Consider the following 16,409-nt stretch of genomic DNA (forward strand, 5'->3'; position numbering starts at 1 on the left):
AAAAATTGCAATTCACCCATACTCAGTAGAAACCTGGTAGAGTTTCTAAATTTGCTGAAGATTCCATCTGCAGTGAGCATGCTCCAAGCTGGGACTACAGGGACTGAGCAAGACTTTGCCAGCAGTTGTTCCTCTCTGCTGCCAGGTGCTGCTATAGCACCAGGCACAAGAACTGAGCACATGGAAAATACCAAATGCCAACCAAAAAATTTGACACGAGTCCAGTGACATGGAAGAACATTTCCCAGAATGTTATGATATCAATTGTATGATGACACAGCAGTTCCTGATTGATAAAAGGACAGTACAGCTTTGTCTCTCCCCCCACCGCCCCCAAACATGCATTGGTCCTGATATATGGCCTTAACTGTACTGCATTCCTGTGCTCTGTTAAATAACTGCCATGTTTCACCCAGAAGTAGCTGCAATTGTGAGTGAAGTGATTCTGTTTATAGTTTGTAATATGAATTGGGAACACTTAGAATGAAAGGTATTTTATAAACATAGGCATCTTTATCAATTTCCAAGAATAATACCTGACAAAATGAATACAAACTATACTGCGTTAAGTTCCTTCATCCCTATCCTAAATAGCTAAACTAACTCAAAGTCCATCATCAGGACCTCTGTTTCTTTCTATGGGCTTTAAACCCTATATAAAATACTAGTTAAAAGTTGAGGACAGTAATTATTAAGCAGTTGTTTAGATAAGTAGAGCATTTATTTTGCATCACCCTAGGCTCTGGTGCTAAAAGCTTGCATCAAGATTCTGAGTAATTATTGCTGACTCATAATAGCAAGTTCCTCCAGTTAGCTCCAACCAGGATATACAGAGGGTGAGAGTGTCTGTTTGGGCTACAGGAAACTAAAACATGGGTTGTTAGGTTGCTCTAGGAACCCAGGCTTGTGGAGAAAGTTTAGGCTGAGGTTTATATTTTATTGTTATTAATAAATCAAACTCCAGCAAGGGAAAGGGTTGAGCTTGGACACTTATTCAAAGCACTGTGTAGCATGTTCAAAAGGCAGCAGAGTCAATCCTATCTCCAGATGACTGGAAGGATACAATGCTAACCACCAGTATGAATAATACTTAGTATCTGGGATCAATGAGGTGATCGCAAAAGAGGTGCCAGGGCAATGAATTGCCAAGCCTAGAGGTGCTGGGGCTCAGCCCTGCATGTGTGTAACTTTACTCCCAGGACTAGTCCAGCTAGCTCCCGGGACTAAAAATCACACACATGCTACTGTTTGTAGCATTGGGGCCAAGACTGTATTTGTACATCTTGTATGGTGCCGATCACATTGATGCTTAATACATAACACCTTGTGAATAGATAAGATACTATCCTCACAGAACAACAGCTAAGAACCTTTCTGTAGACTCACTTTCAACTGATTTGCCTAAGGTAACACAGAGTGTCTATAACAGAATCAGGAATAGAATCGATCTCCTGACTCTCATTCATTTTCTTCAGTCATCCTTCTTCCCTGTGCAGACACTAAGGGCCTGACCCAAAGCCCGCTGGAGTCAGAGGTGGTGGTCTGTGTGGTAGTATGGTAGCTGTAAGGTAGGGAAGGCAATGCACTTATTTTTCTTTGTTTGTTTTTCCCTGCCGGTGTCCCTTTAATGCTGCATGTGCAAGACTAAAATGGGCCATCTTGATTATCACTTCAAAAGTTTTTCTCCCCTGCTGATAACAGCCTTTCTTAACTAATTAGCCTCTTACAGTTGGTATGGATACTTCCACCTTTTCATGTTCTCTGTATGTATAAATATCTTCTTACCGTGTGTTCCATTCTATGCATCCCATGCAGTGGGCTGTAGGCCACGATAGCTTATGCTCAGATAAATCTGTTAGTCTCTAAGGTGCCACAAGTACTCCTGTTTTTTTTTCTCCCTTGCTGTAACTTCTGATCTTGCCAACTATATCACTTCTATGAAGAACAGTATGTTAATAAAATTCCTATTATAAAACCCCTTTTGTAAGAAAAGTAGTAACATGTACTAATACAATCTAGAGATGAATTAATTGGATGTGAGAACTAAAATCCCCCTAGTAATCCCCATCCCCCCAAAAGTAGTGGGGTGTTCAGATTTAGGGGTTTAGCTCAGCTCTTTAGAGAGAGAGAGAGAGAGAGGGATTAATTCCCAAAGAAGGTTCGGTGTTTGTTTCCTTTGGGTCCATCAGCCTATACACAGTATACTAGCAGCGCGGGAGTTTATTCAGCAGACTGGAACGGATCTTGTACTGTGCCACACTTAGTTGAATGGAGACCAACCCATCCAGTTTGGGAAACAGTCCCTGCCCAGCCCTGCAAATCAATATAGCCTAGGGAACCCGCCTCTTTGGACTCGTCCCTGCTTCCTCCCGAAAGCCATAGAGCAGGAGATTTTTTCCAAGCTGACTCACACACGCCTAATGTCAGTCCTGTCACATCCAGCTCTGCAAGCTGTTGCTTGCGCTGTTCCTGCTTTGCACTAGCCTCCCCCTCCATCCACCCCTTCTACTGTGGCTGGCTGGCTGGCAGGCTGGGGCGGGGCCCGTAGAGGACACGCCCCTCGGACACGCCCACCACTCCATTCTCCCCCTGAACAGGGACCGCAATGATTTAGAAGTTCAGGAATCCCACGTGACGTCACCGAGGGTGATGTAATGCTTCTCTAAATAGAACGTATTGTAACCTTCTCTCAGTCCAACGTGGTTCCTTCACCCAAGCTGCTGGTCCTTTCCCTTCTACACTTGTTTGGTAAGTTCCTCTAAATACTGATCTGACTTTCTGAAACTCACTTTTCAGTTCATTTAAACCCTCGCTTTCTGGCCGCTTTAAAGTACTTGTGTGCACGGGACTGATCTAGGGACGGGGAGTATGTGTGAATTAACTGGGGAGCAGAGGCGGGGAAGGATCTAAAGTGAGGAGGGAGAAATCTCATGAATTGCAAAGGGGTTTGTTTTGTGGAAGTTTTTTTGGGCTAGTGAACAGTTTCTGTTACTAACCCTGGGACTGCGCCGGGGACTGTGATAAACGGCTGTTAGCTTTTCAATTTAACTGTAATGATAGTAACTATTTGAGATCCCGCTCCCGTTCTGAGAGGCGGTTTAGTGGCTGCGATGTTTGATCAGTGGGATGCTTCTATGAAGATGGCTTTTTGAACGAATGTGTGTGTGCATCGCTCCCTCTCACTCCTCCAAGTGACTGAGCGAGGGTGTAACAGGAATCGGGGGGTGGCGGGGGGACCGGAAAAGTTGTTGAAGCTACACGAAGCGCAGTAAGCTGTCGGAGGGAGCGGAAAGGCGGCAAGGGGAGCAACTTTGAGATTCCTCAATTCAGCACACCGACCAAAAAGTTGGAAAGTTTTGAAACTCTGTGTGTGTGTGTTGAAACAAGAGCTAGTAAAGTCATTAGTGTGCTGCCGCCACCGTGTGCTTGTGTATGCATGTGTGTCGAAGAACCGCTGAGATGAGATGTAGCTGCTGCTGCCATCTCCGCTGTCTGCAGGGAGCGTGTAGGTAAATATTGTTGCAAATAAATTGTAATTCTTGTTTAAACTCTTTCGGGAGAGGATTTTTTAAAACTAGACACAAAAGTGGAAGGTTAATGCTTCCCCCCCACACCTTTGCCTTATTTCTTTTCGGCATAACATCTTGTCTTGCTGCTGCTGCTGAAATGACAGCTCTTTGGCTGCTGGACTTCCTCTCAAAGTCCCCCCTCCCTTCTTGAAGCTTTCGCTTTCTTCTTAACAGAACTTGATTTCAATCTCTGCAACTCTGATTTAAGTTTTGGAAGAGGCTTCTTAGTCCAAAGTACCGGAGGCTCAGCTGCCTACAAGTTGCTGGTTCATGTGTATGTGTTGTTTCTGATATGGACTTGTATTGGTAACTGCACAACAAACTGATCACCCCCCTCCCCTCCCCTTCCCTACCTCATATCCAGTCCCCACATGATGCCTATTGTTAAGGCGCAGGGCTAGAGTGGGCTGTGTGTATATTTCGTTGTTAGGTGTCTGCATCGCTATGTTTGGTTGTCTCCCCCCCACCCCCCACCCCTTCTGACATATCTCTGGGAATAAGGCTGGATAGTGGGCCATTACGTCATTGTGCAGACTAGTAAGTGTTTGATTAACAGCCTTAGATACTGTAGGGTTCAGGGGGTTAGAAATGCTGACAAAGCAACTCTCCCTTTTACAATCCAACTGGCTAAGCACATCGTTTTTACATCCTCTCTCCCCCCACAGTTCAGTGCATATCTCCTTTATCCCTCCTCTGGTTTAGGTTTCTCTCTCCCTCTCTTTAGTTAAGTTTTGTTCTTCCAGAATTATAAGAGCTCCTGAAATATAAGGGGGATACCTGCTAAACTCTGCCTTTCCTCTTATTTATGTCCAGGCATGATGAGTAAGCTGTCATCTCCAGGGTTTATTATAAATGTTACAGTCTGAAAGAAAAAAAATGGCTCAAAGACATGGATAGCAATAAAATAAAATGAATGTCCATATGTGTGTCTTTTACAATTAAAATGCTTAAATAGTACTTACTTAAAACAGCATGGCCAGAAGATTTCTGAATTTTATCAGTAGGAGACAATATACAGACAGATGAAAACAGAGGTTAGACCAAAGGACAATAGGATTTTTGGGTTTTCCTTGAGACCATACATTTCAAAGATAACTCTTCTTCTAATCCATTGAATTGCACCAAAGTTTCTTTGCCTGGTCATTTGGTGAAAATCCAGTGTGTCAAATAACAGTGGAGGAAAAACTTTCTTCTAAGAAACTGTCATGTAGAAATCATCCAGAAACCAGACTGTAATTTTTTTTTAATAAATTGTTTCTAGAGTTACAGCGTGCGAACAAAATGAAAGAAAATGTATACTCTGACCCAGTTTGTGGGAATTTGTTCTGAAGTACATGCACTTTGGTAGAATTTTTATTTAATTTTCTGTAGAAAAATGTCTTTGGATGAAGTCAGCATTACTATGTTAAAAATACTTTTAAAATGTTAAACTTCTAATTTGTTACTCCTTAGTCCTAAAAGGAGCAGTGCAGGTTGCAAAGCACTAGAGAAAAGTGTGGTTAACGATCAGTGATTAGTGATAAGTGATTAGTGGTTTTATTCAAACTGTTACCTCTGACCAGAAGCACACATCAGAGGATTAACAGGCTCTTTAGATAAATGCTCATTAGTAGAAGGAGAAAAACGAAGATAATGGGCATGCACACAGGGACAACTTTCGAGGAAAATCATTCCTGTCTCTGGAATAATAAGCTCTATTAGCAGAAAGCCTCTTTAATTTAAAAGTTGCTTTTATCTTGTAAATCAAAGTTAGATGTAGAAGGTCACTCTGCTATTATAAGCTAAATTTTCCCATATCCACTGGATGTGGATTATCCCAGTAGTGATATTTATTTAAAGAAACTGAAAATTCTCAAGTGCCAGTGCCCTGTATTTTAAGGTATCCACTTCAAATGTAGAGAGTGAAGCCTGCTGTCAGCTAACTAGATGGCGTAGTACTGTTCTCTGTGAATATATAGTTCAGGATTATAAACTGAGCAAGCTGCTGCTTGCTAGATGTCCTTCAGCACTTACTACAAAGTTTATTTTGTGCTGGGTTGGAGGCTAGACAGTTCTACAAGTTTTTAGTCACATTTTCCATGTCAGTTAATCTAGTTGAGTTAAAGGCTACTGGAAAAATTAGTCTCATTACAAAAAGAAACTGTTAGAGGCAAATAAAACTACCTGGGGGTTAGCTCTTGGTTGGAACCGGGATAGTAAAGTGCGAGATCTGTCTTCTATTGGTTCAGTAAAATAAGATTCTGATGGTCTTAAATACAAACATATAGAAATACACAGTGACACCTCTTTCCTGGCTATCACTGGCAAACGGAGCTTTAAAAACCAGAAAGGGTCACTAGGAGAGAAAAGCTGACTGAACAAAACAACTCATTCCTGATTTTACTCTACAGATAATGGTAAGAAGTCTCTTATTTTCCTATTAATTGACTAAGTGATCTTTAACTATTGATAAGAAAACGATAATGTCTCGGCTTTGTTCATGCATGGTTTGTAAAGAATTAGTGTCTAGTACTGTCCATAGAATCTGTAATGTTTCTGCTGTCTTTAGGTCTGGACCATCAGACTTCCAAAACTTACATGTTTTCATGTACACGTTTACCATGGGATAGGAAATAGAAATACTAAACATTTGAATGGAACAAACTGAAATTGTCTATTTATTGTAACTTTAATTGGACAATTATGAGAGGTCAGATAATATTTTATGTGATGAAGAGATTTCTTTCTAAAGACAAAGAAATTTCTTGATATTCTTGGCATGACGTTGGAAGTAACTTGGTCTATGTGGAAGGACAATAAGCATTGCCTTGGACTATTGAATATTGGATGCCGTTTATTCTAGAGGTTTAAGATTTGGAAACAAAAGTAGATTATTTTTTTAACTTGTATGAAGAACCAAACAAAGAGAACCAAATAAAAATCAATTGATAATATAGGCTGTTTTACAGAAACCCAACTCTCAGAATAAGGGAAGGTCTGATCTCTTTATTTAACCTACGGGAAAAGAAAGGGAAGAAAAACAAGCATTACTACTAAAAGTGAAGGTAAAATGGGAAGAGGTTGTATCCATAACCCTGTCCATCTTACGATGCAGTGGGGCTACTTGCATGAATAAAGGGAGGAAGATTTGGCCCCATGTGTTCAAATTTGGTATTAATTTGCTCTCTGTAGTGTAGAGGAGGCTTTGAAATACCCTGAAATATCCTAAGGTTGTTCTTTATCCTTCAGAGGGATCTTTCGTGTGATACTGTGTCCGTGAGGGTTAGAGTTCATTCCAATAACAATGGACCTTGCATTGACTTGAGACAATTCTTAGGGCCCAATCCTTCTGTCATCACTCAGGCAAACCCTTATGGATATCAGTGGGAGTTTTGCAGGAGGATTTGGCCCTTAACTATTAACAGGGCAATTTTTAAGACACTTTTTACTTCCTTCTGGGACCCCAGGCAAGATTTGTTTATCTCCAACTATGCAGGGTGGTATTGTTGCCCATCTTTTGACTACATTCTCTTTTGGTCAAAGATCTTTTCCCTAGAAATCTATCAATTTGTATTTCTTTTTCTAGTTAGCAGCCTGCTGGATTTTCTGCAGACTCCATTGCTTTGATTTATTAATAAACCTTCTGTTTATGGATTGGCCACCTTTAAAGTAAAGCTTTATTTTAGTCCAAATGAACTTTTTTTGGACTAACCCTCTGTATACATGAAATTAATTTTGCTTTATTTTTTGGAATAACATAATACAATTGCCACCTATTTAAAGTAGTGTTCCATTACTCAGGTCTGTATCATGTGGTCTCTAATTTAACAAAATGGGAATTTTTCTCAAGTAGAGACTAGGTAGAATTTAGCTTTAACCATTTGTTACATATATACCTCTCAATCGACAGAGTTGCTTGAGACATGGACCCGTTAACGGTAGAGAGCAACAGGTCTTTCAGCTATGCATACAGCTCTGTTTCTGTGTTGACTAAATGAACTTGTATTTAGCTGACTTGAATTTTGTTTGGGCTAACTTTTCACATATAAACTTTCATCACAATAAGCTGGTAACATCTTTTAGTGGAATCATTGAAAACATTTTTGAGAGTCATACTCTTGCTGACTTTGACTCGGTCATAAGTGATATTGTCACGGCTGATCAATTGGCTAGTTGTCCTGGTGACCATTCTATTGTATCCCAACACATGATTTCTGCAGGTTGTTTTTCTCTGAGAAAGTGTTATATGTCATGTAACCTGTGCTGCTTGTCTCTGAGAAAGTTTGATTGCAAAGAAAAACTTAGTAAATTCTGTAAGATACAGGCAAGTAGTTCTTTGTTAGAGATGTACTTGAAGAGTTCTTTGTTTTTCTGCATTTTAAAAACATTATTATAATAAATAGTCACAAAATTAATGCAACTTTAGCTTTTAGTAACTTTTAGCCTTAGCCTTCGGCACACTTTTTCCTCTTACTACAAATTGCATTGTTACATCAATTTAAAATCTTTAAAAGATTGTTCTTTAAGGTAGACAAAACAATTATCTCAATTTCTTTCCTTGTCTGATTTGAATATTAACCATGTTACAGGAATAAGATCAGTACTTTTACAGATTTGTGGTACAATTTTACATACCTATGTATAATATGAATATATTTCTGTGAATGTCTCAAAAATTACATTGCTGTAAAAATAAATATAGGTATACTCACTGATACTCACTCAATGTATAAGTAATAATTGTTGTTGTAAGAACACTTTTTGAAGCAAAAATACTGTGGTGTGTTGTTTTAGCCAAGTAATTATTTTGTTTGTACACTGATCATTTACCTATACCATGGCGCTGGTTGAAGTAGTAACTCTGGCACTTTTAAAATAATAGCGTGTCTAGTCTTTTCACTAAAGTTATTTTACTGTTTAATTAAAAATATTGGCATTCAGCATTTTTTCTGTTACCCATCAAAGCTTCATTAGTGGGAACTGCAGCTGCAAATCTGGATTTATAGATTTTAGAAAGAGACATGGCTGTATCTGTTTTGTAAATTTCAAGATGGTGATATCAAATACTGTTTTATAAACAAGGGGAGATTGACTAAGGATTTTACTGGGCTCTAGGATTTTCAAAGTAAAACATTCAAAGCTTAGTACAATTTCCTTAGCTTACTAGCTGTTATGCTTTGGTTTTTGTTTCTGTCTTCGTTTTTGAGAATCCACTCAAGCAGTCAATCCCCCACATGCTTCAAAATAAATATTTCAGAACGTTACACTTACTAGTGTTTGTTTAATTTTCCTGTTTAGAATCTCATATTTTGAGTTAATTAGGACTTGCTATCGTGGCAGCATTCTGCTCAAGGTGATCTTAGGATGTGACAATATAATCCTTCATAGTAAGGGGACTCCAATAGACTGATTAAAAATTACCAGAATGCCCTTAGAGAGGAGGCCCGAAGAGAGAGGCAGGAGTAGGGGAATTTCAGTTTCAATAAGAAAACAATCCACAAATGCTGTAATAACTTTAACAGAATAAGGGCCTTATTTTGCTTTCCTTGGGCACCCAAAACTCCCATTGATTTCAGTGGGGGAGTCCTGGGAACTCAAGGAATTCAGCCATTCAGTGTTTTTATGCATACTTTGGCCATTTGATGATCACTCCTTAATATGTATTCAATTTCTTACTTCTGAATAAACTTTAAATAGTAATTGTTTTCTTTTCCACTTCTTTGCTGTCTTCTGCAAGTAATGTTTTCTAATACTATTGTCCTTATCTGCCCTCCATTTCAATTCCTTTCCTTCCCAATGACTTTGTATTGCTGGTGCACTCCATTTCAGTGGAGTGATCTGAGTGATCTCAATGATTACTTATGTTTGAAGTTTCCAAACTATCAGTCCATGGTACTGAGGTTACTCTGGTTGGCTCAGCGACATATTTTTTGTGTGCGTTTTATTCGGAAGGAAACAGAGTGCTTCAGAGAAATTATTTAAATAAGTTGAAAAATCTTTTCCCTACAGTTTGACAGTAGCAACCATTTTACCTGTTGCAATGTAGGCTCATGGACACCACTACGGCACAGGGTGTGTGATATGGCATCATTTATAGCCGCTCCTTTGTAGCTGTTCACAAATACTTAGAAAGTTATTTGATTAATGTGGGAAATAAAGACGGGCCAACAGTTCCCAGATTTTTGTTCTTCAATACCTGACTGGCAAGACTTGAGTAATGGTAGCTAATATAAAACATTCAGCACAGGAGGCTCTGTAGCACAATACATGGAATTTAAGATTAGGCTGAGGATATGTTGCATGAAGTGGCTATAGCAGGATGAGCTAAACTGAGGCATTACCTGGAGTACTCAAGTAAACTGCTAGCTAGTATATATATTTTGTCCATATTGCACCTGCTACTTTTTCCCCCTTAAAATGTTTGTAAGTAAGCATTTTAGATCACTTTTCAGCTTTAGATTACAGACATGTTGTGTTTAGGCAGTTACATATCCATATAACAGTATTTGACCTAATTAAGCAGCAAGACACTCCAAGGTGTGAATTATTGTATTAATGTTGTTAATTCACAGTGTGTGTGTGTGTTGGGCATTGAGGTTACAAAACCAATTGCCATTAGTGCAATGAGGTGTGAATTAGCACACCATTATTCACACTTCAGTGTTTACTGCAACTATATAATTATAATGTTAAGTAATATTTATATTAAGTGATGAATCTCATAAATTTTGAGTAGCAAATCATGGTATATTTATAGTCACCACTCAGAATTATTTTTAGTCAATCAGATCTGTCCCAGTGAAGTCAATGGGCATAATTGTCACTAAACTCAAATGGCAGTAGGTGCAGGCCCTTAAGGTGGACCTGTAAAAGTGGATTTGGATATACACATATGTGTGCATCTGTGTATATATAGAATAAATGTGTGTGTTTAGGTATAAACAGTATAGAATGGTTTTGTATATTAGAAACTCAAATTTTATCTACGTTGGAACAATCTGTGGTGACTGGAGACATAGCAAAATTAAGATATAGCAAAAAAGTGAAAGCTGAGCAGTAGAGAGGGGAAGGGATTTTTAGTCCAATTGTTTAGAACTCTTTTTTTGTTGCTGTGAACCTTTAACCATTTAACTTCAATGTTTAATGAACGTTGGAGAGAAGATTAATCTTGGTTTAAAGATTCAACATTCCCACAAATTCTGTTCTCAACGTTGACTTCTCCAGAGACTTCCCTTGCTGTCCAGGTAATTTCCAGCAAGACTAGCAAGGCTTAAATTTAATATTTTTATGCTTTAAAAAAACAAACTGGGGAATTATTACTCTTTTGCCCCCATCACCATGTTCCCAAAGACACATACGCACGCGCGCACACACATACATACATACATACATACACATCCAGTGTATATTATTTTAAATGGATAGGCAGTAGAAAAGGGTTAAAAGAACAGATTAAAAGGTTAGGAAGATCAAAACTAGACCAACTTTTTAAAATTCTGATCTGTCTTTCATTCACCTGCCTTATTAAACTAGTGTGTTCACATGAGATGGAGAGAAAAAAGATTTAGCAAGGAAGAAGTTTTAATTTCAGGTGTCCAAAGCATTATTGCAGAAAGTGACGGAAAAGAATATTTTTAATATTTTGGAAACATCCTTGACAGGGACTTCTAAATGACACACGTTTTCTAAATGACATGAAACCAGAAAGAAAGGATCAAATGAAGATCTATAAAAGTGTAAAGATACTTTTGTTATGGTAGAAACCTAAAATATTAATCATAATAGGGCCTAAAAGTGTTCTCTCACACTGATATAAATCAGGAGCAACTCTGCTGAAAGCAGAGAAGTTACACTGGAGTTTCTCTTGTGAGAGGAGAATCAGATTCATGGAGTATATTCTGCATGCGGTGTATCAATTTGTCAGTTGTGTGTTTGTGCAAATCCTGTTATTAAAGCAAAAGCTGAGTCATCTAGTTGAGGATGTCTGTTCCTTCTAAATAAACATGTTTGTTTAGCTCTCCTTCTATTGTGACAACTCTTACTGTGTCTGGGGAGAGGGAAATATTGAGAATGCTTACTTTTGTGCTCAATTCATATGCCTTCCACTCTATCTCTTCTTCTCACAAGTTTTATGTGTAGGTGCTCCATCCACTTACACTGGCCCCAACAGTCACCACTCTGGCCTCAGGCTTGTATAACATATACGAAAATCCCACTAGGTTATTCAGTTAAATATAGGCGAATAATTTGACTCTTAACACTGGTGCAGATTTTGCTCTTAATTACACCATTGTGAATTGGGGGAAAGCTCTATTGACTTCAATACAATCCTATTTGTGTGAAAACAGGTTAAGCAAGATGAGGATAGGGCCTCCTAACATTTTCTTATTTGGAATGTTAGTTCACTTTCCAGTAGCCCCATGGACTCATAATATTTTGATTGGTGGCAAGATTTTTTCACACTTCTGAAGGAATGCTTTTGCTCTATTGTATCTCGTCACAGTTATGGCCCAGGACACTTGCAAGTAAGACACTTGCTACATGCTAGAGTTGCAATCTAAAGAATAATTAAACAAATATGTTTACACAGCAGACTTCAATGTGTGCTGAAGCAACTGACCTGATGCTCCGATATACAGAGTCAAGATGAGAAATTTTAACATAAGTGGCCAGATCTTCGCTTTTGTAAATCTGTGTGGCTCCACTGGCCTAAATGAAATGGAACCAGCTGAGGATCTGGCCTCTAGTGTTAGCAAAACTGCACACAGTAGGTAACTTGTGCATATTCTCTTTTGTAAGAGGATACTGCAAAGACAGAGTTAGCAAAACTGCACACAGTAGGTAACTTGTGCATATTCTCTTTTGTAAGAGGATACTGCAAAGAGTTTTAGGCCTCATAACTGAAACTGATGGGGAAAGGTCCTCCAGATTAGATGATATAATAATAATCAATCCTATTATTCCTTGCCAAAATGTTTTTAAAAGCACCATTTAAGCGCATGTTGTTTTGTGTTCCCCCTGCTGGCTTTGCAGTTGACTAAATCATTATTCTCAGAGCAATGCTGTGCTGAGGTCATCAATGATGGTGGTGTGAAAACAAACAAGTTTTAGCACGAGAAGTCACTATATAATTTGACAGGGATGTTGTCTGCTCCAAAACATCCACATTAATTTCAGCTCCGGTCTAAGCAAAGAAGAAGAACACAGATGGGCTGACTCATAGCAAATACATATTCTAGTTTCTGCTGTGCTGGTGTAAAGCTAAGATAACTCCACTTGAAAGAGGTTTGTTTAGACTTACAATGATGTAGCTGAGAACAGTATTTGGACCAATGCTTTTATTTGAGAAATAAAGGCCTGAATTCCACTCCTACTGATGTAGGTATAAATCAGGAGTAACATCACTGACTTGAATAGCTTCTATTTTACGCCAATGAAATTGAGAGCATAAGTCCTTACCCCCATGTGGTTTTAAAGGTAACTTTTCAAAATAGTGTTGATCTGAGAAGAGTCAACTGCGCTAGTCATCTGAGTGGGCGATAGCTTTGAAACCTAATTATGGCATTTAAATGTTTTTCTCAGCTCATTTTTGCAGAAATATTTACCGGTGTTCTTATTCATTGTAGTAGGATATAGAGGTGGGCATTGAGAGCATTGTTGGATGGATAGTTCTTGTGAAAAGATAGTAGGATGAGAAACATGGAGATCAAGACCCTTTATTCCTAAATTTCAAGTCACTTCCCTCTCTCTGAGGACAAGCTTGGAAAGAAAAGATATATCTACGTAATGCCACAAGCTGAAACTGAACATCTGTGCCAAAATACCGAATGCACCTTTTGTGGATGCCAAAAGTCCCAGCTGTCTCCTGCTTAGCTGCCCGCTGACAACTTCTATTATGCATTGTCAATACAAAATCTTGCAGTATATTGAAAAGTTAGGGGTAACACATTGGAAAAACTTTCCAAACTTTAAGATTAATATGGAAATTAAATTTAAAATACCTAGTGCAAGGGATATTACAGTCACTTTATTAATGAATTGAACATGAAAATAGAAATACAAATCTGTTTGTTGAATTATCTGTGACAGTTTCAGGTAGTTTCTGTGTGCTGCAGAGTACATTGCCAATATTCCATGAAGCTAGGATACCTTGCAGTGAAATTTAGGACCAGTGTACTGCAGAGAACATGGTCCCTGCTAGTGCACTCTCTGTTAATAGAGCACCCTCTATGTCAGTGGCTCTCAACCAGGGCTGGTGGTATGTGGATGTCTTCTGGGGGTACATCAACTCATCTGGATATTTGCCTAGTTTTACAACAGGCTATATAAAAAAGCACTAGTGAAGTCAGTACAAACTCCAATTTCATACAGACAATGACATGTTTATACTGCTCTATATACTATACACTGAAATATAAGTACAAATTTATAATCCAATTGATTTATTTTATAATTACATGGTAAAATGAGAAAGTAAGCAATTTTTTGGTAATAGTGTTGTCATAAACAGATAGTTAAGGGTTAAAGCCTCTTTTACCTGTAAAGGGTTAAGAAGCTTAGTATACCTGGCTGACACCTGACCAGAGAATCAATAAAGGGACAAGATACTTTCAAATCTTGGTGGAGGGAAGTCTTTGTTTGTGCTCTTTGTTTTGGGTGGTGTTCGCTCTTGGGACTAAGAGGGACCAGACGTCCATCCAGGCTCTCCAAATCTTTCTGAATCAGTCTCTCATGTTTCAAAATTATAAGTAACAGACAGGCAAGGCGGGTTCGTTTTATTTTTGTTTTCTCAACTTGTAAATGTCCCTTTTTTGCTGAGAGGATTTTACCTCTGTTTGCTGTAACTTTGAACCTAAGGCCAGAGGGGGTTCCTCTGGGCCATATGGATCTGATTACCATGTAAAGTATTTTCCATCCTGATTTTACAGAGATGATTTTTTACTTTACTTTCTTTAATTAAAAGTTTTCTTTTTAAGAACCTGATTGATTTTTCCTTGTTTTAAGATCCAAGGGGATTGGATCTGGACTCACCAGGTATTGGTGGGGGGGAAAGGAGAGGGAATGGTTAATTTCTCCTTGTTTTAAGATCCAAGGGGTTTGGATCTATGTTCACCAGGGAATTGGTGAAGCCTCTCAAGGCTGCCCAGGGAGGGGAAGGTTTTGGGGTGGGGGTGGACAACAAGTGATCCAGACACTGAAATTTCTGGATGGTGGCAGAGTTACCAAATCTAAGCTAATAATTAAGCTTAGAAGTGTCCATGCAGGTCCCCACATTTGTTCCCTAAAGTTCAGAGTGGGGAAGGAACCTTGACAAGTGTGCTGTGACACTTTTGTATTTTTAGCTCTGATTTTGTAAGCAAGTCATTTTTAAGTGAGGTGAAACTTGGGGTACACAAGACAAATAAGACTCCTGAAAAGGGTATAGTAGTCTGGAAAGGTTGAGAGCCACTGCTCTATGTGTTGCTTGTATAGTCTCTTCTCACAGCACTGCAGGCCTTCAAATAAATTTCTTATTTGTATCCACCACTCTTAACAAAGATGGGCAGTTCCATGTCACAAATGTAGACTATATGTTGTAAAATATTCTTTATAAAACTTCTGTTACTGAAGGGCAAAACCAAGGCTGTAATCCTGGAAACTTCTTTGCCTCTGTAGACCCCTGCACTTGCAGGGAATAATTCTCAGGATGAGGGCCTAAAATATTCAAATTACTTACTACAGAAACAATAGCAAGCCATAAATAATTGTTTTTAAAATAGTTAAGTGAATGTGCTAAAAGGTATGTCACTTTTTTAAATAATTCAGTAGCCTTTTCCCAACGCACCTACTTTAGTATTACATCTCTCTTAAAAAACAAACAAACAAACAAAAACAATATGAACATTCCAGTGCCCACCAGCAGCCCTCTGATAATCAGGACCGGCTCTAGGCACCAGCCCAGCAAGCAGCTGCTTGGGGCGGCCAACGGTGAGAGGTGCCACGTCTGAGTCTTTGGCGGCAATTCGGCAGCGGGTCAGTCACTCCCTCTTGAGTGAAGGACCCGCTGCCGAATTGCCGCTGAAGACTGAAGCGGCGGCAGTAGAGCTGCAGATCGTGATCATGGCTTTTTTAAATTTTTTTTTCTTTTTGCTGCTTGGGGCGGCAGAAACCCTGGAGCTGGCCCTGCTGATAATGTACAGTTCTAGAGCCAAATCCTGCTTGTCACACTCAATATGCATTTGTGAGGTGAACATGATATGATCTCTAAATGTAAAGGCTTTCACAGTTTCTCTCCCCTCTTGCCCATCCATATTACCATTTCAAACAGGATTTCCTACCTCTAACGCAGGCTTTCTCTTTACCGCTGTCCATTCCTGAGTTGAATGTCATGGACAGCAGTGGACAGGGATAATGATCTGTGATTGGGGATGTAGCTAGAGCTGTGGGCTTCAGGGGGAAGACAAAGGGCAGGCCTTATCAAGCTGTACAAATAATCTTTCTAGAGGAATTCAGGCTGTATTACCTTTTTATTGCCCCTTCTGCACTGCATGATCCTATTGGAGTGAGTGTGTACGGTGATGGGTAGTGCAAGACAGGTGAAAGCATCACTGAAATTATGCTGATTGTAAGGTGGAGAGAGCAGAGGTGGGCCCTCTATTAATATGGAGGCCCTGTGTCTCCAGAAGATCCCCCAGGTTTTTCTATGATTGTCCCCAGGGTTGGGGCAGGAGGGAACTACCTTCCATTACTAGCTTAATGGAGTTGGGGGAAGTTGTAGACATGGTATATTTTGATTCTAGTATGGCTTCTAACACAGTCCCAACTAACATTCTCATAAACAAATTAGGGAAATGTCTACATGAAAGTACTAGAAGTACATTA

At 39.1% G+C, this 16,409-nt stretch overlaps 1 protein-coding gene across 2 annotated transcripts in view; it reads left to right on the plus strand.

Moving 5' to 3' along the window:
* The first annotated feature begins 2,701 nt into the window (after window positions 1–2,701).
* The window catches only part of CREB5 (cAMP responsive element binding protein 5), a 361,410-nt gene continuing 347,702 nt past the window's right edge, over window positions 2,702–16,409 (plus strand). Inside the window, exon 1 of one of the 2 annotated variants that reach the window (XM_030550853.1) lies at window positions 2,702–2,748. The gene's annotated coding sequence lies outside the window, so the exon portion shown is untranslated. The remainder of the gene's footprint in view (window positions 2,749–16,409) is intronic. The other variant, XM_030550854.1, reaches the window with a different exon arrangement.

The sequence above is a fragment of the Gopherus evgoodei genome, chromosome 2 (genome assembly GCF_007399415.2).
Source record: "Gopherus evgoodei ecotype Sinaloan lineage chromosome 2, rGopEvg1_v1.p, whole genome shotgun sequence".
Classification (NCBI taxonomy): domain Eukaryota; kingdom Metazoa; phylum Chordata; order Testudines; family Testudinidae; genus Gopherus; species Gopherus evgoodei.